This window comes from Bufo gargarizans, chromosome 11 (genome assembly GCF_014858855.1).
Source record: "Bufo gargarizans isolate SCDJY-AF-19 chromosome 11, ASM1485885v1, whole genome shotgun sequence".
Lineage (NCBI taxonomy): Eukaryota > Metazoa > Chordata > Amphibia > Anura > Bufonidae > Bufo > Bufo gargarizans.
The window spans coordinates 59,888,300-59,914,774 of record NC_058090.1 but is presented as its reverse complement, the minus strand read 5'-3'; the positions used below and the strand labels follow the sequence as shown (position 1 = coordinate 59,914,774).

Here is a 26,475-nt window from a genome sequence, read left to right as displayed (position 1 = left end):
ATTACTCCTGTTACTGTAATTAAACATGCACATTGCTTCAGCTAAGGCCTCTTTCACACTTGCGTTGTCCGGATCCGGCGTGTACTCCACTTGCCGGAATTACACGCCGGATCCGGAAAAACGCAAGTGTACTGAAAGCATTTGAAGACGGATCCGTCTTCAAAATGCTTTCAGTGTTACTATGGCACCCAGGACGCTATTAAAGTCCTGGTTGCCATAGTAGTAGTGGGGAGCGGGGGAGCAGCATACTTACCATCCGTGCGGCTCCCGGGGCGCTCCAGAATGACGTCAGAGCGCCCCATGCGCATGGATCATGTGATCCATGCGATCACGTCATCCATGCGCCTGGGGCGCCCTGACGTCACTCTGGAGCGCCCCGGGAGCCGCACGGATGGTAAGTATGCTGCTCCCCGCTCCCCACTACAGTTTACCATGGCTGCCAGGACTTTAGCGTCCCGGCAGCCATGGTAACCATTGAGAAAAAGCTAAACGTCGCATCTGGCAATGCGCCGAAACGACGTTTAGCTTAAGGCCGGATCCGGATCAATGCCTTTCAATGGGCATTCATTCCGGATCCGGCCTTGCGGCAAGTGTTCCGGATTTTTGGCCGGAGCAAAAAGCGCAGCATGCTGCGCTATTTGCTGCGGTCCAAAAAACGTTCCGTTCCGGAACTGAAGACATCCTGATGCATCCTGAAGGACGGACTGTCCATTCAGAATGCATTAGGAAAATCCTGATCAGTATTCTTCCGGCATAGAGCCCCGACGACGGAACTCTATGCCGGAAGACTATAACGCAGGTGTGAAAGGGCCCTAAGGACAGTTTAAGAGGCTGTCCCAGGTGTGCACCTATCCTTTCTGCTGCCTGAGGTGAAAACTGAATGCCCCCGCTAATTTCTTAACCTAACCCCTTTGCCACAATGCTCATTGCCCATGGCCCTTCCGCTGCCCCCCTCTTGCCCCTCAATGGTACTGCCTGAGGCGATCGCCTCACCTGGCCTCATTGGTGGTGCACCCCTGGGCTGGCCCACAAAAAATATTCAACATTTTTCAAACCAGCATCTGGATCTGAATACTTTTGTATTTGTAGGTAATTAAAAGATTAATATTGCCACTCAGTTGCTCAATAAATGTTATTTGTACAATGGCACCTGCTGCTTGTGTTTTTCCTTATTTCTCCATTTTCCTTTGGTAACATCACCCAGGTAATTTCACATGCTCAGTCTTATCCTTTAAAGGGTTTCTACCACTTGCATATCACATATTTGGTGATCAGACACTAGCGATCCGCTAGTGTCTGATGTAGCTTACAAGCTAATTATTACCTTAATCCGTTCGGCCCATACCTCAAAAAAAGCACTTATATCTTTATGCAAATGAGCCTCTAGGTGCTATGCAGGCGTTTTTCCAGCACCTAGAGGCTCCGTCTACCTTGCAGTTTGCCGCCCATCGCCTCGCTCCAGCACGCCCATCTTCAACTCTATTCGATCCTCCTCCTGCTTCTGCCTTCCGAAATCTCGCGCCTGTGCCGTTCGTCGCGGCATTCGGCGCAGGCGCAGTCAATGTCTGACCGCTCCGTGCTCAGACATTTCCACTGCGCCTGCGCCGATGATCGGCGCAGGCGCAGTGGAAATGTCTGAGCACGGAGCGGTCAGACATTGACTGCGCCTGCGCCGAATGCCTCCGAATGCCGCGACGAACGGCGCAGGCGCGGGATTTCTGAAGGCTGAAGCAGGGGGAGGATCGAATACGGTAAGAGATGGGCGTGCTGGAGCGAGGCGATGGGCGGCAAACTGCAAGGTAGACGGAGCCTCTAGGTGCTGGAAAAACGCCTGCATAGCACCTAGAGGCTCATTTGCATAAAGATATAAGTGCTTTTTTTGAGGTATGGGCCGAACGGATTAAGGTAATAATTAGCTTGTAAGCTACATCAGACACTAGCGGATCGCTAGTGTCTGATCACCAAATATGTGATATGCAAGTGGTAGAAACCCTTTAAAGAAACACTCCTACGTAAAATGTTATAATGTTATCCTCTGGCCCGGGGGGGGGGGCTGGGGAAGGGGGTAAATTTCTTTAAATCAACCAATCCTGTATGGAGACTTATTGGAAAGAGGTACCGTATTTTTCACCCTATAAGACGCACCGGCCCATAAGACGCACCTAGGTTTTTGGGGAGGAAAATAAGAAAAAAAAATTAACCAAAAGGTGTGCTTTTGGTGGGTATGGAACTAGTGGTGGTCTGTGGATGGCACTATTACTGGGGATCTGTGGATGACACACTGTTATGGGGGGATCTGGGGATGGCACTGTTATGGGGGGATCTGTGGATGACGCACTGTTATCGGGGGATCTGTGGATGACGCACTGTTATGGGGGATCTGTGGATGATGCACTGTTATGGGGGGGATCTGTGGATGACGCACTGTTATGGGGGGATCTGTGGATGACGCACTGTTATGGGGGGATCTGTGGATGACGCACTGTTATGGGGGGATCTGTGGATGACGCACTGTTATGGGGGGATCTGTGGATGACGCACTGTTATGGGGGGATCTGTGGATGACGCACTGTTATGGGGGGATCTGTGGATGACGCACTGTTATGGGGGGGATCTGTGGATGATGCACTGTTACAGGGTGGATCTGTGGCTGGCACTGTTACAGGGGGCATCTGTGGATGGCACTGTTAGAGGGGGCATCTGTGGATGGCACTGTTAGAGGGGGCATCTGTGGATGGCACTGTTAGAGGGGGCATCTGTGGATGGCACTGTTAGAGGGGGCAACTGTGGATGGCACTGTTACAGGGGGCATCTGTGGATGGCACTATTACAGGGGGATCTGTGGATGGCTCTGTTACGGGGGGATATGTGGGTGGCACTGTTATGGGGGATTTGTGGGTGGCACTTTTATATATGTGCCATCCACAGACCCCCCACCCCATAACAGTGCCATCCACAGACCCCCCACCCCTTAACAGTGCCTTCCACAGATGTTCCCCATAAAACTGTCATCCACAGATCCCCCCCCCCCCCCACTGCTCCAGTGCTGCAGTTTAAACATATAAATTGTCTCATTCAATTAAAAGTGATTAAACATGCCCCCTCACTCCTAATATTACCGTACATCCTAACAGCTTCTGTACAGTGCAGGCAGCCAGACGGTCGGCGCGTCACTCACTGACGTGACTTGCCTGCGCCGCCTGCTTCATTCATAAAGTAGGCGGCGCAGGCACGTGACATCAAGGAGTTACGCTGCCGCCCGGCCTGCCTGCATTCTACAGAAGCTGTTAGGATGTACGGTAATATTAAAAGTGTGGGGGGGGGGGGCATGTTTAATCACTTTTAATTGAATGAGACATTTTATATTTGTATAGTGAAGCACTGGAGCGGCAGAGCCAGACTACAGTTACTGCACCCCCCCGCCACAATTGCCGGCCCCCAGCTCCTCCTCCCAGTCCCTCCCCGCTCGCATATACATCGCAGCCTGCGATGTACAAATGTCAGCATTTGCCCCATAAGACGCAGGGGCATTTTTCCCCCATTTTGGGGTGGGGGGGTGCGTCTTATGGGGCGAAAAATACGGTAACTCCCAAGAAAGAGAACCATCTCACCAGCGCCACCTACTGGAAGTGGCTCTCTATAAAGCCAAATATCCATCCACAGACATCTGTTTCGGGGTACTTGCCCCTCATCAGTATGAAGTAGGAGTCTGGGTGGTTCAGTGCGTTGCCTTGGAAGCAGCCTAGGCAGGGAGCTGAATCTTCTTAAAGAGACCAGTCCTGTATGGAGACTTACTGGAAGTAAGACTGATTGGCAATGCCCCATGGGAAACAAATATGCAAAGAGATATCTCCCAAGAAAGAGAAACATCTTGTTGGAAAGTCAGATATTGAATCTTCCAATAGGTGGCGCTGGTGAGATGTTCTCTTACTTGGGAGGTACCTCTTTGCATATTCTCTTTCTTGAGAGCTATCCTCTGGCCCATTAGAAAAGTGCATGTAAAGGGTTTATCTATCAAAAGAACCCTCTGCAGTTATTGCATTTAAGGAATATTGATGTATTTGTTGATTTATGCAGAATACTGTTGAACATTAGGGTTGTTTACTTGGAGGTAGGTTGGAGTGTTATGTAGTAGTAGTCCTATAGGAGAGTAAATGTTAATTCTTCATAGCCTCTGTTGTGTACCTGGTACAGGTGGGCGTCTTATAGCTGAAGATGGAGGAGCTTTCTTTGAGAGTTGTTCATTCTAGAGAGTCCTTTTTTCTGGCTGTGACACTTTACAGAAGCCAGCAGAGGAGACAGGAAGACACAGCTGCGTGTGATCCTCACAGCTGCCTTCCATTGAAATGAATAAAATGCAGAAACCATGCAGCCCATGACAGAATTTCAACACGGGTGCCGTGGCCAAAGTTCTGCAGCAAAAGATGCCAAGTGAATAGTGTTGAGCGATTCGGAGCCAAGATCCGAAGTCAGTTCACTCAAAACTTTGTTTTAATGCTAGACAGAGACCCGTCTCCACACAGCATTTAAACGTATGACCCGAGGTGAGGTGAACAGCGTTATTACCGAAGTCTCATAACCAGCCGGTACCGAAGCCAATTTCTGATCCTGGTTTTAAAATGGTTTTAAAGTTGAAAAATTAAATCCCGAAATTATTTACCGAAGTCCGTACAGCTCGATTTGCTCAACACTATATGTGAACATACCCTGAAAGCACATCCAAATCCTAAATGGTCACATACTATTGCCATTCACAGACATGTGATATTGCATCATTTTCCTCAATAAATGATGAAGTCTATATTTTTAAGTCTTTTTTTATTTGGCTATCTTTATTTTTAGGACTTGTGTGCCTAGTATAGCTTTGAAGATGATCGGAGCCTCCTGTGTGTAAGTATGATTTACCTCTCCTTATATGCTCTGTGAACGCCACAGCTAAAAACAAAATATAGTGGGAAGTGCTTGCCAAATCCACAGAAGAAAGACCCCTGCTTCTGAGTGAATTGCGTCTAGCTATGCAGCTGGAACAGGAAATATGGCTAAAAGATACATTAGGGAAGCCCAAAAAAGACCTGTTTCTTGACAGTTTTAATTGTACAAAGAAGCGCAGCCATCATGCAAACATGTTTTGAAAACTCAGATACGCCTTATACCAGTGATAGTGAACCTTTTAGAGGCAGAGTGCCCAAACTGCAACCCAAAGCCCACTTATTTATTGCAAAGTGCCAACACGGCAATTTAACCTGAATAATACAGTCCAATATAGTATATCTTCCATGTACTTATCATTTAGCTATAATAGCCTGCCTGCATTCAATGGCTGCCTGTGCCGTTCAAAGCTCAACTCTAAGGCATATTGGTACACCATAGACTTTTTCCAGGGTGCGGATGCCCACAGAGAGGGCTCTGAATGCCGCCTCTGGCACCCTTGCCATAGGTTAGCCTCCACTGCCTTAAACCAACTATTGGTTGGCTTACTTTTTTATGAGATTTTAAATGTTACATCCCAACCCACCACCCATTATCGCCAAAACACATCTCTTCCTTGCTAAGCCATACCCCCTTAGTGAACTTGGTGCAGTTATTTTCTCTAAAAATAGATATGCCTAATTACACAAAATGCTACAGAATGTAATGTAATACACGGTCATGGTCAAAGGTCAGTCACATCAGTGAATGTGGAACTGCATCATTCATCTTATTTCTTTTGGAAAAGTATGAATATATTCACAACAGGATATTACCATTCCCCTTGCTACATTACTGTGTACCATTTAAAAAATTTGGGGCAACCTCGCAAAGCAAAGACCGACTTAAAACTGACACCAAAATCACTGCAGATGATATTCTCCTCCCTAAGTTCTTACTAAACCAGAAAGGAGAGCTTACAGCTCACGACCCATGACTAGAACTAAGACATGCCTCCACTTTATCACATAATTAGGGATTTCTTTCATATTTGCATTTTATAGTGGCAGGGGTTAAGCTATGACAAGCGTCTCAGCTGGCGGGGTGAAGACCTGTTTCAGGGGATTTTCAGAATATTTCCACTGGCACCAGATGCAACAATGCTGAATAGTATTGTGTGTGTACACCAAGCTTAAGATCCCAGATGTGTCTAGGTCCTGAATGGACCACCTATCTGAAGTTGTTATGGAATTATGGAATCTCATCATACACATTCTTTCCCTAGCTTATGGGAATGTAGAGAAGGCATTAGAATGTTAAAGGGGTTTTCCTGGAGTTTTACACTGATGAACTATCCTCTGAAAAGGTCATCAAACTCTGATCGCGGGGGTCCAACACCCGGGACCCCCGCCGATCAGCTGTTTGAGAAAGCACCAGCGCTCACAGTAGTCCCTAGTGCCACAGTAGTGGGCTAGTGACATCAAGTTCATTGATCACATGACTTACGTGCAGCTCAGCCCCATTGAAGTGAATGGGGCTGAGCTGCGATACCAAGCACGGCCACTATACAGTGTACAGCGCTGTGCTTGGTTTTCTGAAGGAAGACTGTGGCGCTAATGCATATGCGAGCGCCTTCTCAAACAGCTGATCAGGGTCCAGGGGTCGGACTCCCACTGATCAGATACAGATGACCTATCCATTGGATATTGTAAATCCCAGAAAACCTCCTTAAATGATAAATGTAGACAATAGGGGAAAAAAGGAAAAAGTCACATACAGCCCTAGGTTGCTCTAAGGGCAGGTTAGTGGGAGCATTGGAAGTGCAGATTTTACATACATGCATCTTAAACAGGCCTTATGTAAATATTCAGTATAATGTCATTTTCTGTCTTGCGAAAACATTGTTATTTTATTAATTTCATTTTTTTGTAACAGTAAGTGTTTAAACAGCATCTGTCAGCAACTTTATTAGACCAGGGATGTAGCCTGGCAGGGTTGATCATGTTGACAAAAACAATTCCCCAATTAGGTATTTATTTTTTCCCATTCCCAAGAAAAAAACATTTTCGTTTATTCATATGTAAATGAGCTAAGTGGCATATTGTCTAGCCCTATCTTCTTGCCTCCTGGTCTTGGTATTTGCACAGTGGATCTGCTGCTGCTCCACAAGATGTCTACCCCTGTTGATCCAGGGGAAGGGGGGGGGGGGAGATAAAAGCTGCAGGGGTGTTACTAGCTGGTGCTCCAAGGGCTGTGGCCGACCCCTTGATGCACTGGTAAGTTCATTTACATATATATAAAAACATGCTTTTTGGGGGAATGGGACAACAGAAAAACATAATCGTTACTCAAGATATCCCGCAGCTCACCTGGCCAGCTTGATTGCCAGATCTTTCTCCTATTAAGAATGTCCGGGACTGGATAAGGCAATGGTTTTTCCATACGCAGCAGCCAACAACCATCTTGGCTAAACTACAGGTCCAAGTTAGAGAGAGCTTGGAATGACAAACCACAGAAGGATATCCAGTCTCTGTGTGACACTTACTATCCCAAAGTGGCAGCCAGTATTACAGCAAATTGCAGGGCGATGTCGCCCCGTGCACTGGCGGTGGATCCATGTTAATATGATTGTGCATTCAACATACACCCTGCTGCATAAGTGATAATAAAGGGTGCACTATCTTGGTGGTGTCATCACTGACCAAGCACCACCAGCAGTTTATACTTTGTCACTCTCAGATTGATTGCATTATGTTTTCCAGGTGTTCTTTTTATACTCTGTTATTTTGTACTCTGTCTAATAAAAATAGGGGTTATCACACATATATATTTTTTTTACTCTAGAGACTTTCTTCCCTTTCTGTGTGTGGGCAGCAACTAATCAAGCACCTGCATCTCCCAAGATTACAGTAATCAGAATGGGCTTTCCTCCCTTGCATAGAAAATAGTCCTTCACATATAGCCCCAGAGATAGATATGGCATGTAATGCCCTCCCCATTTTCCTCCTCCACTGTACTGTGATGGCTAGTCTCCAGCACTCCAGCTGCGGTAAAACTACGACTCCCAAGATGCACACTTGCTTGGCTGTTCTCAGAACTCCATAGAAATGAATGGAGCATGCTGGGAGTTGTAGTTTTACCACAGCTGGTGTGCCGAAGGTTAGCCATCACTGGTAGAAGCACAAATGAATGAAAGGTATCTGGGCTACTTCACTCACTGCTTAGCCTCCGAGAGTTCAGATTCACACACTGACAGTAGAGTGCTTCATGAGTGTTTCAGACTGTTCTGTTAGGGGTGATATCGCAGACCAACAAGACAATATTCTAGAAGTGACAGGGCCCATTAGTATTGCTGAAAAATTCCAGGCCCTTGTATTGAAGTTACTGTTCTTACATGGACATCCACCATATTGATTGCCCCAATAATACCTGACTCTACTGCCACCCCAGGGGCAAATGTGGATGACACAGACTGGAAACCCACAACTGTGCATTGAAAAAACTCTTGGGGCTCACATTCAAGATGGGAATTGTCAAGAAGCCCACAATTTGATCATACTGGGTGTCTAGTCCTATGAATGTCACCCCTGTATTCTCTACAGTAATGCCCAGACGCCGCTATAAAGAACTGAAGTGGTTTCTTTACGTCACTGACTATGAACAAGCCCTTTTCAGAACAGATGCACATTTTGACCATTTGTTCAAAGTTCAGCCACTGATTACTTTTCTAAATAAGGCATCTTCCACTGGGGGGAACTTACTTTAGGGGACTGGAATTGCAATGGAGTAATTTAGAAATACCCCTTTTGAATCCCATTAATACCAGCTTAAAAAATAGTAGGGCCAAAATACTCACTAGACCCCTAGGTTGGCCCTCTATATTTTCACTTGCGCTGCATTAATTCCTACAAAAAAACTGTAGGGCCAAAATACGCACTACACCCCTACTTGAGTACATTTAGAGGTTTAGTGTTCAAAATGAGGTAACATTGGGGATTTTCAATCATTCTGACACCTGTCAGCCCCTGCAAACTTGGTACGGTGCAGGAAAATTTGATGTACTGTATTTTTCGCCCCATAAGACGCACTCCCCCCCCCCCCCAAAAGTAGAGGGAAAATGCCCCTGCATCTTATGGGGCGAATGCTTCCATTTTACATCGCAGTCTGCCCCGTCTTACACCGGGCCCCCGCCAATCACCAAAGTATTTATAAACATGAATCCTTATCCTGTTATTAAGTTTAACTAAGCTGCGCTCTCCCATGTTGCCATGTTCCCCTGTATCCCCACAACACTTACGAACAAGCTTCCATAGCAGGCAGAGCGGACGGCAGCAGTAATGTCACTCACTGACGTTGCACGCCTGCTCCGCCTGCTTTATTCATAAAGTGAGTGACGTTACTGCTGCCGTCCGCTCTGCCTGCTATGGAAGCTTGTTCGTAAGTGTTGTGGGGATACAGGGGAACATGGCAACATGGGAGAGCGCAGCTTAGTTAAACTTAATAACAGGATAAGGATTCATGTTTATAAATACTTCGGTGAGCGGAGGGCCGGTGTATTGGGGGACACTGTTATGAGGGGGATCTGTGGATGACATATAGCAGTGTCATCCACAGATCCCCCCATAACAGTTCCATCCACAGATCCCCCCACCCCATAACAATGCCATCCACAGATCCCCCCACCCCATAACAATGCCATCCACAGATCCCCCATAACAGTGCCATCCACAGATCCCCCATAACACTGCTATCCACAGATCCCCACATGACAGTGCGTCATCCACAGATCCCCCATAATAGTGTCATGCACAGACCACTATTAATTCAAAACCCACCAAAAGCACACCTTTTGGTTAAAATTTTTTTTTTTCTTATTTTCCTCCTCAAAAACCTAGGTGCGTCTTATAGGGTGAAAAATACTTTCTACATTTTTAAAATTCGGTTAAAAGTAAAAAAATAATGTATGTTTCCTAAACTGTTCAAAAATGCTAAAAAGTTTTTTGTTATTGCCTTTAAAATAAAGTAAACACGGAAATATATATCTGATAATATTATTGTATAGTATATGTGATATGTTGCAGTTAAAATTTGCGAAAAATGCATTTACATTATTTGTTTCTTTTTGTGTTTTAAATAAATATATGAAAATTGCATGGGTGTAATTATCACCTAAATAAAGTATATATAAGCAATGTCAAAATTACTTGTATGTGCAATACCGTTAATGCGATATTCTCTGATAAATTCACACATGCCAGATTTCTAAAATCTGGCTTGGTCATTGCCTTTTCAGGCCTGGTCATTAAAGGGTTAAAGAACACGGTTCCCGAGTGTTTACTTGGTGTATTGGTATTTGCACTGGGTTACAAAGGTGACAACTACAAATGGTAGCCATTACAGGGACTAATGGGCTGTTAACCAACTTTAATGGCCTATTAAGTCTAGTTATGTAGAGGTACACCTTCCCCTCACCGCTCCCCCTTCTGCTCTCGCTTTTTTGATGCTACTATGGTACAGTATGCAACAGCCAGAACAAGACTGTGAGGAATGTTATTTTTCACCAGCTACCATGCTCTATTATAAGATTATTCTTGCTTTTTACTATTCCTTTTTTACTATTATTGCTTTTTTACTATTTACTACTCCTTTTTTTTTTTTTACAGTCCTGTAAAATTGAGTATTATTTTTGTATGATTATATATTACGATATAGTATAACTTCAGATTTTGCAGATCAGCTTCCATAATAGAACACAGGCATTTAGATGAGTTATACATTGTCAACTCTTATGCATTACTTGTGAATAATTGGATTATATAAACCATGGATGAGAGATTAAGATGAAACTGGCGGCTTATTTATAGAATTTGTCCTTCATTTGCTTTCTGCTCGCTGTTCATTAAATAATAATACTAACACCTCCTAATCAATAGATGTGAAACGATGACATCTTTCAGTAAAAGCCGACTGTTTCTAAATGTACATTGGACCGTAAAGGAAATGTGTCATCACAGGAGCGCCGTTGCCTTCTCAAACAGCTGATCGGCAGTGGTCAGACTCCACTAATCAGATACTGATGACCTATCCTGAGGATAGCTCATCAGTATAAAAATCTTGGAAAACCCCTTTAAGTCTTCACCCTCTGAAAGCTGCTGCAATTACAGATGCAAGTCACTTGGAATATTTCTCTATTAACTTAGCCATTGGGATTTTTGCCTATTCCTCCATGCACAACTGATCCAACTCCTTCAAGTGATATGGATTGTGTTGGTGCGCAGCAGTCTTCCACTATCCAAAGAGTTTCAATTGGTTGAGGCCTGGGATTTGACTAGGTCACCCCAATATATTTTAATATTTACCCTTGGGGTCCATTTACACAGGCGCATGAACTCTGTTTTGTGGTGCAGACCCAATGACTTGAATACGGAAAAAGATAGGACATATCTTTTGCACTCCTGAGGCACGGACCCAAAATCAAATGGAAGCACTTTTGGCTGTTTCCATGGGCTTCCCATCTGTGCCTCCGCACCGCAAAAGATAGCAAAAAGTCCCATCCTTTGCATTAACTTGCAGATCGCAGACCCATTCAAGTCAATGGGTCCGCATCACGGGCATGGAGGTCATACATTTAGACACCAGACCTTATAATGAATTCAGACCTGAGAGAAGATCCTTTTATATAATTCAGATCCCAGAATAGACCCCCATGCAAGACCCTATAAATGATTTAAGACCCCAGACCTCAAAATAATGTTTATGGCTGAACCCTAGTGGGTGGTAAGGTAAATATGAATACCGATGCACTCATGGTGATGTGATCAGGATGTCACTGCAGATCCTTTATTTCATCTTGTCACAAACTGGTAATGTGGAGCAGGCAGATGGGCTATGCCTGCAGGTAGAAAAGAGCTCCTCAGCAACCTTATCAGCCAACTGAGGATACGTTCACATCTCCGGTTTGAATTCCTGCAGGCTGTTCCAGCAGATCCAGTGCTTCAGGATGTGGACAGAATGTCGTTCGGCCCCCTTAAGTATAATGGGGTCCGGCAGAGATCCGTACGCATTCCGGCAGACAAGGGGGGAACCGACTTGTCTGCCGGAACGGCCACACTGGAGTTTCACACCAGAGTTGTGAAAGTAGCCTAAGGGGGAGTTCACATCATCGTTTCATTTTCTGTTCTTGTGAGGCTACTTTCACACTAGCGTTCGTCGGTCCGCTCGTGAGCTCCGTTTGAAGGGGCTCACGAGCGGACCCGAACGCAGCCGTCCAGCCCTGATGCAGTCTGAATGGAGCGGATCCGCTCAGACTGCATCAGTCTGGCGGCGTTCAGCCTCCGCTCCGCTCGCCTCCGCACGGACAGGCGGACAGCTGAACGCTGCTTGCAGCGTTCGGGTGTCCGCCTGGCCGTGCGGAGGCGTGCGGATCCGTCCAGACTTAGGCCTCTTTCACACTACCGTTTTTTTTTTCCGTTTTGCGGTCCGTTTTTTGCGTTCCGTATACGGTCCGTATACGGAACCATTCATTTCAATGGTTCTGCAAAGAAACGGAATGTGTTCCGTATGCATTCCGTTTCCGTATTTCCGTTTTTCCGTTCCGTTGAAAAGATAGAACATGTCCTATATTTGGCCGCAAATCACGGTCCGTGGCTCCATTAAAGTCAATGGGTCCGCAAAAAAAACGGAACACATACGGAAATGCATCCGTATGTCTTCCGTATCCGTTCCGTTTTTTGCGGAACCATCTATTGAAAATGTTATGACCAGCCCAATTTTTTCTATGTTATTACTGTATACTGTATATGCCATACGGAAAAACGGAACAGAACAACGGAACGGAAACGGAACCACAACGGAAGAAAAAAACGGAACAACGGATCCGTGAAAAACGGAACGCAAAACACTGAATTCAACATACTGTAGTGTGAAAGAGGCCTTACAATGTAAGTCAATGGGGACGGATCCGTTTGAAGATGCCACAATTTGGCTCAATCTTCAGGCGGATCCGTCCCCCATTGACTTTACATTGAAAGTCTGGACGGATCCGTACGAGGCTATTTTCACACTTAGCTGTTATATGCTAAAATAATGCAGACGGATCCGTTCTGAACGGAGCCTCCGTCTGCATTATTATGATCGGATCCGTTCAGAACGGATCCGATCGAACGCTAGTGTGAAAGTAGCCTTATCCTGTAAAAAAACTGATCCTGTTGCATCAGTTGGCATCCATTTGAGAGATACATTTTTAGACGTGCATGGTGTACTTTTTTCCTATCTAAAAAAATGGATCTCAGATGGTAATGGCTCAAATGGATGGCAACTGATGCAACAGGATCTATTTTTTAGAGGAACCTTTAAAAAAATGGATCCTATGCATAACTGATCTGTTCTTTTACAGGATCCTGTGTTTTCTTATTTTCTAACGGATCAGAATAATGGAAAATGAAACTGAGATGTGAACTCCCCCTAAGGCTGGACTGATTTTGGTGAAGGCCCTACTTCCCCCTTCATAGAGGAGGCACTGCAGAGCATGCCCTTGGTGCCAACCTTATACAGTAGTTCCTCACTGATGATAAATGTTATCCAAAAACTGTTAGGCCCCTTTCACACGGGCGAGTATTCCGCGCGGATGCGATGCGTGAGTTGAACGCATTGCAGCCACACTGATTTCTGACCCATTCATTTCTATAGGGCTGTTCACATAAGCGGTGATTTTCACGCATCACTTGTGCGTTGCGTGAAAATCGCAGCATGCTCTATATTCTGCGTTTTTCACGTAACGCAGGCCCCATCGAAATGAATAGGGTTGCGTGAAAATCGCAGGCATCCGCAAGCAAGTGCGGATGCGGTGCGATTTTCACGCACGGTTGCTAGGAGACGATCAGGATGGAGACCCGATCATTATTATTTTCCCTTATAACATGGTTATAAGGGAAAATAATAGCATTCTGAATACAGAGTGCATGGTAACATAGCGCTGGAGGGGTTAAAAATTAAATAAATAATAATTTAACTCGCCTTAATCCACTTGATCGCGAAGCCCGGCATCTCCTTCTGTCTTCATCTTTGCTGTGTGCAGGAACAGGACCTGTGGTGATGTCACTCCGGTCATCACATGATCCATCACATGATCTTTTACCATTGTGATAGATCATGTGATGACCGGAGTGACGTCACCACAGGTCCTGTTGCTACACAGAGGTAAGATGAAGACAGAAGGAGATGCCGGCTACGCGATCAAGTGGACTAAGGTGAGTTAAATTATTTTTTTATTTTTTTAACCCCTCCAGCCCTATTGTACTATGCATTCTGTATTCAGAATGCTATTATTTTCCCTTATAACCATGTCATAAGGGAAAATAATACAATCTACAGAACACCGATCCCAAGGCCGAACTTCTGTGAAGAAGTTCGGGTTTGGGTACCAAACATGCGCGATTTTTCTCACGAGAGTGCAAAACGCATTACAATGTTTTGCACTCGCGCGGAAAAATCGCATGTGTTCCCACAACGCACCCGCACATTTTCCCGCAACGCCCGTCTGAAAGAGGTCTTAATCTTGCTGATTTCCTCTCAGTATTGGTCATTAGCTGTCCATGATCTTTCACTCTAATGATGGATCAACAAAGTTTTTAGTTTAACTTTTTTTAATAAGAATAAAATCTACAGAGAAGGAAAAAAAAATATAATCACAGGAGGATTGCAAGTTGTTAGAAACTATTGGTTGGAATTACTGTTGAGTGAAGCAAAGCATTCAAAACGGAATTCGGTCTGACATTTAGGAAAATTTTAATTCGCAACAAATCTGAATTTTCTTGCTCTTTGTGGCAATGAAACAGGTTTCCTAAAATGGCAGTTACACGTGTTACAAAGCAGAGGAGACAAGCCCTGAAACGCAAGATCACCCACAATGCCATGCAGCCAGCCAATCAGCAGATGTCACAGGCCTATAAAACCTTCATCCCGCATGGTCACCGTCATTTTCCTGTGAGTTGAACATAGGGAGAGACTTGGCAAATGCTCATGCATTAATAGAGAATATTGGGGAGGGAGTGTGCATGGAGACTACAGGGAGTCTTATTAATTATTCTCTAAACAGCCCTAAATTAAGATATGTAATTAAATACCAATAAGATGGAAGCCTTTATCATTCCACTGCCAGTATCAACCAATACCATCCAGTCTGCACCCCTTAGGGGGGCCAGGTCTTAATGATGACCAGTCTCATATTTTGCTAGCTTTACTTTTTCCAAATCATCCTTTAATGTCTCAATGTCCTAAAAAAGTCAGCAAGATGCAGAGAGAGGAGCAGCTGGATGCTCCTGATGACATATTCTCGTAGATATTAGATGATGTGGAAAAGAAGGAAAAGCAGATGGCAGAAGAAGGGCTCCCACCTGTAGGGCAGGAGATCGCTGGGGTTGGAGAAGTGGGTACAGATCCTGTTCAAAGGTTCCGTGCGGCCATTAACAATGATGACCGACTATACAGTACGGTCTTCATTATTAAATAAAAGGCAGCAGCAGGCTAATTGGCTGTGCGGTTCTTCACCGCAGAAGCACAGTGTGGCCATACCCTAAGGGTCCATTCACGCGTCCGTGGTGAGTTGCGGACCCGCAAATTACGGATCTGCAACACACCCGGCCGGCACCCGCTATAGAAATGCCTATTCTTGTCCGCAGCTGCGGACAAGAATAGGACATGTTCTATCTTTTGCGGAGCTGCGGACCGGAAGTTCGGGGCCGAAACCCAGAAGTTCAGGGCCGCGCTCCGCAAATGCGGAAAGCACATAGTGTGGTCTCCGCTTCACGTCCGGGCCCATAGAGAATGACTGGGTCCGCACCCGTTCCCCAAAATTGCGGAACGGGTGCGGACCCTTTTGCGGACGTGTGAATGGACCCTAAGGCCTCCTGCACACGACCGTATGGCTTTTTCAGTGTTTTGCGGTCCGTTTTTCACAGATCCGTTGTTCCGTTTTTTGTTTCCGCTGTGTTTCCGTTTTTGTTCCATTTTTCTGTTCTGTTTTTCCGTATGGCATATTCAGTATACAGTAATTACATAGATAAAATTGGGCTGGGCATAACATTTTCAATAGATGGTTCCGCAAAAAACGGAATGGAAACGGAAGACATACGGATGCATTTCTGTATGTGTTCGGGTTTTTTGTAGACCCATTGACTTGAATGGAGCCACTGAACGTAATTTGCGGGCAATAATAGGACATGTTCTATCTTTAAACGGAACGGGAAACGGAAATACGGAAACGGAATGCATACGGGGTACATTCTGTTTTTTTTGCGGAACCATTGAAATGAATGGTTCCGTATACGGAACGCAAAAAAAAAACGGCCAGTAAACGGGGAAAAAAAACGGTTGTGTACAGGAGGCCTAAGGTAGAGTGGCCTGAGTATACCCGATTTATAGTGATTGGTTACTAATTAATTTGTAAAGAATCAAATCTCTTGTTGAATTGAATTTCTATGTCTATTATAGGCAGGGAAAGGGGGCGTGGCTATCCTGACTTGAAGCGAGGAGGACGCTGCCCCCTTGACATCAAACTCTGCTGTTACATAGTGCGTTCAGGGGATTAAAGTTCGTTTTTCAAGATTTTGGTGCATCAGGCCGGAGGAAGAAAAGGATCTTTAGGAACATACTGCCGGCTACTTTAAGTTAATGCTGGTGGTTTGGGAGGCGTTTTTTAGGTGACAGGTCCCCTTTAATGCTGCAGAAGTAGCCTTGTTCAAGTGTAGAATTCTGAACGCAATGCTCTCCTGTACTGTATTTAAGACTGATGGCAGTGGATGTTGCAGCAGCTCAGGGTATCATATAACACTACAAGTCAGACATATTGATTAAACTCTTGGCAACTACTCCGGAGGCTCACATGGTGAATTCAGTTAGATACCAGATCTGAGGACATTGATAAGAAATCCATTGCAGGATTAGCCCAGTAACTGGCACACACATTTCATTGTGATAAGAAGGTTAAATGCAGATAAGATTACCGTTTTCCTCTGTAGAATGCTTTATGTATTAAAGGAGCAGCTGTTTTACAGACAGACATGTAAGGCCTCATGCACACGACCGTTGCACTTGATCGGGCCGCAGACAACGCATCCTAGAGGGCATATTTCATTGAATATTGTTTCCTACTTAATTCCCAATTCCGTTCCATAGGTTTGTATAATACGGCTATATTGTATCCATATGTCATTCTTTTTTACGGTACAAAAAGCAGAAGCAGAAAATTGCCACTACACTGTCACATATCTCCCAACTTTAGAAAATTGTAAAGAGAGACAATATGTGTGTTGAATAATTGTGACAACTTTATTTTCATACTAGGCCACGACCCAAACTCCGTCCAAAGCCTAATTATACACACCAAGTCCCCTAATGCCCCACATAGTAACTATTCCCCCTATGTGCCAACACATAGTAGTAATGCCCGCATTGTGCCCTCTTCACAGTAGTTATGTCCATCCACATTATGCCCTTCCTAGTAGTTATGCCCACATTGTGCCCCCTTCACAGTAGTTATGTCCTCATTGTGCCCCTTCACAAGTAGTAATGCTCACATATGCCCCCTTCACAGTAGTTATAGCCAGATATGTGCCCCCTTTACAGTTGTTATGCCCATATATGTCCTCTTTCACAATAGTTATTCCCAGATATGTGTCCCCCCACAGTAGTAAGGCCAATATATGTGTCCCCTTTATAGTAGATATGCTAAAATGTTCCCCCACAGGGTAGTTATGCCATGATATGTGCCTTCTTCACAGTAGATATGTCAAGATGTGCCCCCTCAGAATAGTTATGCCCACATGTGCCCCCTTCACAGTAGATATGCCAAGATGTGTCCCTTCAGAGAAGTTATACTAAGATGTGCCTCCTTCATAGTAGTTATGCCCAGATGTTCCCCCTCACAGTAGTTATGCCAAGATGTGTCCCCTCAGAGAAGTTATACTAAGATGTGTCTCCTTCATAATAGTTATACCCAGATGTTCCCCCTCACAGTAGTTATGCCAAGATACGTGCCCCCTCGGGGTAGTTACAGTATGCCTAAATGTGCCCCCTCAGAGTAGTTATGCCCAGCTGTGCATCCTTCATAGTAGTTATGCCCACATGTGCCCCCTTCACAGGAAGTAAAAAAACAAGCTGTAAATACCTGGTTCCTCGGATAATCACAGCTCAGATGCCGACGCGCTTGCTGTGTAGGAGGAGCTGAGGCTGGTTCCTCCGTTCTTCTTACACAGCCGGCAGCACAATGTGTGACTGCATTGTGCTGCTGCTGGGAAGTGCCTGCTGCTTAGGGGAATGGTGAAGCAGGGAGCAGATGGCTCCTGCTTCACCATTACAATCAGCTGAGAGCAGGAAATACTTCCGCTGTTCTGGGACCAGGGGACAGTCACTTAAATTCGGGACTGTTCTGCCCGATCTGGCAAAGTTGGGTTGGTATGCTGTCACAACTAGAGATGAGCGAATCGAAGCTGACGAAGTCGAATTCGTTCAAAATTTCAGGAAAAAGTCGATTCTTAACGAATGCGAATTTCCTTGCACTTCGTGGTAACGAATTGCAATTTTTCCTAACATGGCGGCTACAATGGCAGCTAAAATGGCGGCTACACGTGCAAGGACATGGGGCAAGGAACTCGGGTAAGGCGGGATGACCCTTAATGCCATGCATGCAGCCAATCAGCATCAGGCCAGCCCGGTGATGTCACAGCCCTATAAATCTCAGATTCTGCCATTCACCATCGTACTTTGTTCAGGGAAAGACGTTCCAGGCGCTAGGGAGAGTGAAAGAAAACATTGTGAAAAAGAAAGCATTTTATAAGTGCACGATAAGGATAAGGAGGAGTCATTTCACAGCATCTTAGTGCAGGGACAGGCGTTCCAGGCGCTAGGGAGAGTGAAAGAAAACATTGTGAAAAAGAAAGCATTTTATAAGTGCACGATAAGGATAAGGAGGAATCATTTCACAGCATCTTAGTGCAGGGACAGGTGTTCCAGGGGCCACAGAGAGTCATACAGAAAACATCACTGGGAAAAAATACGATTTACAAGTGCAGGGAAAGATTATTCGGGGATCCAAATAGCCATTATACAGCTTTGTCAATCCAGCAATTTGGTGTAGGGGTGCAAGTGCTATGTTGAAAAGCCTTTAGTGGCTTATGTCTGTGGAAAAAGAGAAATATATACTCACTTCTGCATTTATATATGGTGAAAGCGTTTAGTGCCCTATTATAGTACAGTACGAGAAAAATAGATGCTGTTCACATTTGGTGTTATTTGCGCTAAAAGCGTTTCTTGTCATATTTCTAGAGAAAAAGAAAGAAATACAAGCTGTTCACACTTGGGGGCTCTACTTGTATAAGCGCTTAATAGAACAGGTTCTGTAGATATCTACGTGCAATCAGCTGACGAGGGTGTAAAAGGAGTGCGCTTCTTCTTGGCACTAACATCGACCTGTAAGGCTGAGTTCACACTTCAGTTATTTGGTCGGTTTTGGCCCCGTGACTGCCCAAATAAGTGAAGTGTGCAGTGATTCTTTCACACTGCAGTTTGGTACAGATCCGTCATGGATCTGCACAGACGGATCCGCACCGATAATACAAACGCATGCGTTAAGAACGGATCCGTTTGTATTGGCTACTTTCACACTCGTTTTTTGGCTTTCCGTTTGAGAGATCCGTCATGGGCTCTCACAAGCGGTCCAAAACGGATCAATGCAGTCTGAATGGAAAAGGATCCGCTCAGAATGCATCAGTTTGCCTCCATTCTCCATTCCGCTCTGGAGGTGGACACCAAAACGCTGCTTGCTGTCCGCTTGACGAAACAGAGCCAAATGGATCCGTCCTGGCACACAGTGTAAGTCAATGGGGATGGATCCGTTTTCTCTGACACACTACCAATACTTTGCTGTAACTGGAAACGTTTGCAAAAATTATTCTTTATTGCTTGTATTTGCATAAACATATGTCAATGTTTTAAATGTAAGATTACATTGAAAATTTCTAATAAAAATCATTTTTTAAAGAAAACGGATCCGTCTCCTACAAGGCACAGTGTTCTACAACACTGTACAGGCTCTATGTAGCCCGGACATAGACTTTTTTTAATTCAATTTGTCGCAAATTAATTCGGTTTGAAGCGAACTGGCCTAATATAATTTTTTTAGAAATTCGCTCATCTCTAGTCACAACCACTGGACACAGCCATCGGAAGATCATGCGATTGCTCCAGTGCAGCATTTACAGTATAAAGAGCTCCGGTTATGGTACAAAAAAAAATAATATATACATTTACGCCCAGACAAAGTTAGAGACGCTGAAATGGCTTTTATTATAAAAGGCTCTGTCTTTACAACATTGCGCTCAGTACTTCCATCCTACATGATTCCCACAAAGGACTGATGTTACTCTTGGACATCCACAGAAGTAGCAAATATTACTACAAGATCCTGTAAAAATCTAGCATTAAACAAGGCAAACCTTTAGCATTTAGGTTCTTGACAAACAGCAATCTGTGTTCAGCGCCTCATGATGGCACTTTTCCTGAACTTCGGTCAGCCGAAAAAATCTACATTGGATAAAGTCATTTTCTGGCTTAACCCATCCTTGGCTCAGCCTATTATTTCATTTTCATTTTTTTCTCCCCACCTTTCAAGAGCCATAACTTTCTTACTTTCCTGTTCATATAGTCATGTTAGGGCTCGTTTTTCCGCAGGACAAGTTGAATTTTTTAATTGCACCAATTAATTTACCATATTGGAAAACAGGAACAAAAATGTTTACGGGAAGAAATTGGGGGAAAAACACAATTCTGACGTTTTTGGGCTTTGTTTTTACAGTATTCATTGTTTGCTAAAAGTCACATGACACATATTCTATGGGTCAGTATAAGCATATTTTGACACCCACATTTTTCTTATATTTCTGTGTAAGGAGCTGCATGAGGGCTTGTTCTTTCTTTTCTTGTTTTCTTGCAAACTGAATTGTTAGAGTACTTTCACACTTGCGTTTTTCTTTTCCGGCATAGAGTTCCGTCACAGGGGCTCTATACTGGAAAAGAACTGATCAGGCATATCCCCATGCATTCTGAATGGAGAGTAATCCGTTCAGTTTGCATCAGGATGTCTTCAGTTCAGTCGTTTTGACTGATCAGGCAAAAGAGAAAACCGTAGCATGCTACGGTTTTTTCTCCGGCGAAAAAAAACTGAAGACTTGCCTGAACGCCGGATCCGGCATTTTTTCCCATAGGAATGTATTAGCGCCGGATCCGGCATTCAGAATACCGGAATGCCGGATTCGTCGTTCCGGCATGCGCATGCGCAGATCGGTAAAAATGCGAAAAATGTACAAGACGGATCCGTCGGTCCGCATGACAAGCGGAGAGACGGATCCGTCCTTGCAATGCATTTGTGAGACGGATCCGCATCCGGATCCGTCTCACAAATGCTTTCAGGCAGCAGCAGATCGGCGGATCCGGCGGCCAGTTCCGACGACGGAACTGCCCGCCGGATCACACTGCCGCAAGTGTGAAAGTAGCCTTAAATGACCAGGATCGGCCAGGTTCCAGCTGTATTACACAACCATCCTCTGCTGCATATGGAGCAGACTCAGCTTCTGAGCATGCGCCATACAATTATGTACACTTATGTCAGGGTGCACATAAGAGTTAAAAAAGACCTGTCACCAATTCTGACCTGTCTGTAAATAATTGTATTCAACACCATTCTGGAGCATCTATTCTTAACTCTATATTGGGCCATTCTTCTATTATTTCTACTAGAAGTTTATAAATGAGCTGCCAACTGGGGGGGTTACCAGTTGGGGCTACGTCTCTGCACAGTCTGGCAGTGCCCAATCAGTGCTGCTAGTGGCAGGCTGTGCAGGGACAAACTCCTTTGAGTAGGGAAATGGTAACACTCACTTATTCATAAACTTATAGATGGAGTGGACCAGCATACAGTTACAGTATAGGAAAAGATGCTCCAGAAATATTATTTAAAGAGGATAGCTAGTACTATAGTTAAGGGCCTATCTCTTGAATTTGAGAAATGATCCTAACATGTAATAATGTGCAGAGACTAGAGATTAGCAAAGTTTTGAAAAATTTGATTTGGACGCTTCACCAAATTTTCTCAAGCAATTTGCTTTGTTACAAAGCGATTTAAATCGTCTGTATCCCGGCCTGCAGGGAGAGTGTATCTCGGTGTACATCACTGTGCATTGCAGCAACATGCATAGCTAGTCCTTACTGATCCTGTCTGGTAGTGACACAGTTTTTGGGAAGCAGGATAAAGAAAAAGCAACTTTTGGGGTTTTGTTTTTGCAACATATTGTGCAGGAAAAGTGACATTGCCATTATTCTGCTGGTCAGTACAATTACAGAGATACCGATTTTATATATATATTTTATTTTTCAAATTTTGCTCTTTTACACATGATAATTTTAGTAAAAAATGTTTTTGTGTCACCATTTTCTGAGAGGAAAATAGTTTTTATTGTTCTGGCAATGGTCTTGTGTGAGTTTTTTTTTTTTTTTTGTGGGATTAGTTGACATTGGTGCCATTTTGGGGTACATAAGATTTTCTGATGACTTGATCTCCTGTCTTTTGAGAGGGGAGGTGACCAAAACATGTTTCTTTAGCATAGTTTTTTTTTTTTTTTTATGGCATTCACCTGGTGGGGTGGATCATGTGATATTTTAATAGAGCTGGTCTTTACAGACAAGTGGATACTTAATGTGTACTTTTTTTTACAATGTTAAATGACTTCCTCAAGGGAATGGAGCTTCTTTACTTTTGTTTTTTTATAACTTTTTTTATTTTTGCCCACTATGGGGCTTCAACTTTTGAGAGTCTGATCGCTGCATCAATGCAGTACAATACATGCTCTATTATACTGCATTGAAACTGCCAGGTTCACCTTCACAGTTGCCTATGAGACCCAGCCTGGATCTCGGCCTAATAGGCTTCCGTAGCTGGCAGAACCTGGCTGCCATGGCAACCATCATCACCAAGCTGATGGTTTAAGAGAGGGAACCCCCTCTCTCTGTAAACCCCTTAGATGCCACGTTCACCTTTGACCCCTGTGTTCAAGGTGTTATTCCACCAGCATCAGAGTTTTCAGTGATGCCGGCGGACAGAGCAGGGGCCTGGCTGTCAGGTCTAACACATTTTGGGGTTTCTGCTTTCCAAAACTAGAGTGAATTGTGTAAAAATGCAAAACATTGCTAAGTTTTTTGCACAAATATGCCCCAAAAGGTGCATAGCACTATTCTGCGACATTGTGATCTGGGTTTTGACAAGTAACAAATGTGAGCTGCAAAATGTGATGCACTGAACCAGCAGTGTTGTCACCAGTAGCGTTTTTTTACACTGCTGGTTGTTACTTTAGAGAGGTATTATTCGTTTTTCAGATTATGTTTAAAAGAATTCCTTACAGGGGATTCAAGTTTAAAAAACTTTTTATACAACCTTATTAGTTAATAGAGCAGAACTCCTGTTAATAATCCATAACCCCAGCTAACTCTTTATTTTTATTTAGTCTTCTCCTAGATGTGCAGCATCACATTGAAGAGCAGCAGAACACAGCAAAAATGGATTAAAATTATAAGTATGTATGGTAAATTGCCCCCCCCCCCCCCCCCGAGCTGCTCATAAGTGGGGGGGCGGTGGCGGGGCACAGGGAGATGAACGCTTCCATTGTGGAAGCGCTTATCTCCATAGTCATCTGTATCACTGTCCTCAGGACAGCGATACAGATGCCTGTGCTGCGGCGGGGGAGGGAGAGGCGTGTCCCTTTCCCTTCGTCTGATAGGCTGCAGACACTTGGCCAGCAGCCTATCAGAGGCCGGCGCAGGCAGCGCGATTATGTCATCGCGCCGCCTGAGCCGTACAGCGCGGGACACAGGCAGGAAGAGGCCGGCATCGCATCGCTGCCAAGGAGGTAAGTATAAATGTTTATTTTTTGTGCACAATACTGGTGGCTACTGGCACATAATGGGGGTTCCTGGCTACTGGCACATAATGGGGGTCTCTGGCTACTGGCACATAATGGGGGGCTCTGGCTACTGGCACATAATGGGGGCTCTGGCTACTGGCACATAATGGGTGTCTCTAGCTACTGGCACATAATGGGGGGCTCTGGCTACTGGCACATAATGGGGGTCTCTGGCTAATGGCACATAATGGGGGTCACTGGCTACTGGCACATAATGGGGGTCTCTGGCTACTGGCACATAATGGGGGTCTCTGGCTACTGGCACATAATAGGGGTTTCTGGCTACTGGCACAAAATGGGGGTTTCTGGCTACTGGCACATTATGGGGGTCTCTGGCTACTGGCACAATATCCTGTTCTATGAGCACCATTGTTTTGTCGTGGCGGACAGAAAATAATCTGGAAGTGCCCCTCCCGAGACCAGGCTCTGTATCCGCCACTGCACAGCTCATGCGTTATTATACTTTGTGATAATGAATATGCCCCTCCGATTCATTACATTCTCAGAAGTCAGTTTAAGCTCAGCCAGCAGAGAGAACAGATGCAAATGGGATAGGTGACAGAAGAGTCCTGGATTAGGTGCCAGCCAGGGTTAGTACAGAAAAGAACTTTCCTTGGAAAAGCAGGCCAGATGAAAAGAGGGAGTGTAGAGCTAAAATCTTTGGAGAATTGCTGTCAAAGAAGGACTACTGTGTCTACATTGCCATATGTTCAGGTGTTTTCTTCTGGTGCTGTCACGGAAGGTGTACAGGAAACAAGACAACACAAAATGAATATACGACTCACTGGATCCAAAACTAAGGAACAAAAAGGGAGACCCCTGCATCAGACCTGGCACTCTCCCTGACTGCTCAGCCTAGGCGAAAATCCCAATGGTAGATGATCGCATATCCTCGTACCTCGACTGTATAACAGCTGAACACCCTATAAAAGTGAGGGGACACAACCACCGGCTCCCTACACTAGATACGGAGGGAGTCAGGGTCACCTGGGATCCAGCAAACAGAAAAACACAAATGAATGCACAACACTTATCTTGTAGAAGACTGGGAAGTAGGATCAGCATGCACACACACTCCAGGAAGTAATATAAACCGCAAACTGATGCACTATGGGGAGGTATTTAAAGGGATGCAATCAGTACAACTACATGACAGCTGAGAGAGGCTAACGAGATGAGGAACTGAAAGCAAAACAAAGGAAGCTCAAGGAGGAGGTTCTGAAAGGCATCTGTCAGAGCTTTTCAGATGTCTGGTGGTGACAGTACCACTCCTTCTACGAGTAAACTCCGGACACTCAGAGCCCACCTACTCAGGATGGGACCTATGGAAAGCCCTGATGAGACGAGTGGCCTTAATGTCCGTCACTGGGACCCACATCCTCTCCTCAGGACCATAACCCTCCCAATGAACGAGGTACTGGAGAGAACCGCAGACAACACGAGAATCCACAATCCTCGAGACCTGAAATTCAAGATTACCATCAACCATAATCGGAGGAGGAGGCAAAGACGAGGGTACAATGGGTTGGACATAAGGTTTTAATAAGGACTTATGAAAAACATTATGGATCTTCCAAGTCTGAGGAAGATCAAGACGGTAGGCAACAGGATTGATGACAGACAAGATTTTGTAAGGCCCAATAAACTTAGGACCCAACTTTCAGGAGGGAACCTTCAATTTGATATTCTTAGTAGACAACCACACCAGATCACCAACATTCAGGTCCGGACCAGGCACATGTCTCTTATCCGCCACACGCTTATATCTCTCACTCATGCTCTTTAGATTATCCTGAATCTTTTGCCAAATAGATGACAAAGACGAGGAGAATCTGTCCTCATCAGGTAAACCAGAAGACCCCTCTCCCGAGAATGTCCCAAACTGCGGATGAAACCCATATGCACCAAACATCGGTGACTTATCAGAGGACTCCTGACGACGGTTATTTAAAGCAAACTCAGCAAGGGACAAAAAAGAACACCAATCCTCCTGATTCTCCGCCACAAAGCAGCGCAGATATGTCTCCAGATTCTGATTGACGCGCTCTGTCTGGCCATTCGACTGCGGGTGGAAAGCAGAAGAGAATGACAACCGAACCCCCAAGCGAGAACAGAAAGCCTTCCAGAATCTGGAAACAAACTGCGTGCCCCTATCAGAGACTATGTCTGAAGGAATACCATGCAATTTGACAATGTGATCAATAAATGCCTGCGCCAGCGTCTTAGCATTGGGCAAGCCAGGAAAAGGGATGAAATGCACCATTTTGCTAAAACGGTCCACCACCACCAGAATCACAGTCTTCCCCGAGGAACGAGGCAGGTCCGTTATGAAGTCCATGGACAGATGTGTCCAAGGACGGGAAAAAATGGGTAAGGGAAGGAGAGGACCTGATGGCCGTGAATGAGGGACTTTGGCACGAGCGCAGGTCTCGCAGGCTGCCACAAAACCCTCAACCGACTTACAAAGCGCCGGCCACCAGAATCTCCGAGCGATGAGATCCACTGTGGCTCTTGCCCCCGGGTGCCCAGCAAGAACCGTATCGTGGTGTTCCTTAAAAAT

The 26,475-nt window shown here is 44.9% G+C and overlaps 1 long non-coding RNA gene across 1 annotated transcript in view; it reads left to right on the top strand.

Annotated features, from left to right (window-relative positions):
* The window catches only part of LOC122921238, a 50,583-nt gene that overhangs the window by 17,913 nt on the left and 6,195 nt on the right, over positions 1-26,475 (top strand). Inside the window, exon 2 of the long non-coding RNA XR_006387013.1 lies at positions 4,843-4,890. This is a non-coding gene — a long non-coding RNA (uncharacterized LOC122921238). The remainder of the gene's footprint in view (positions 1-4,842; positions 4,891-26,475) is intronic.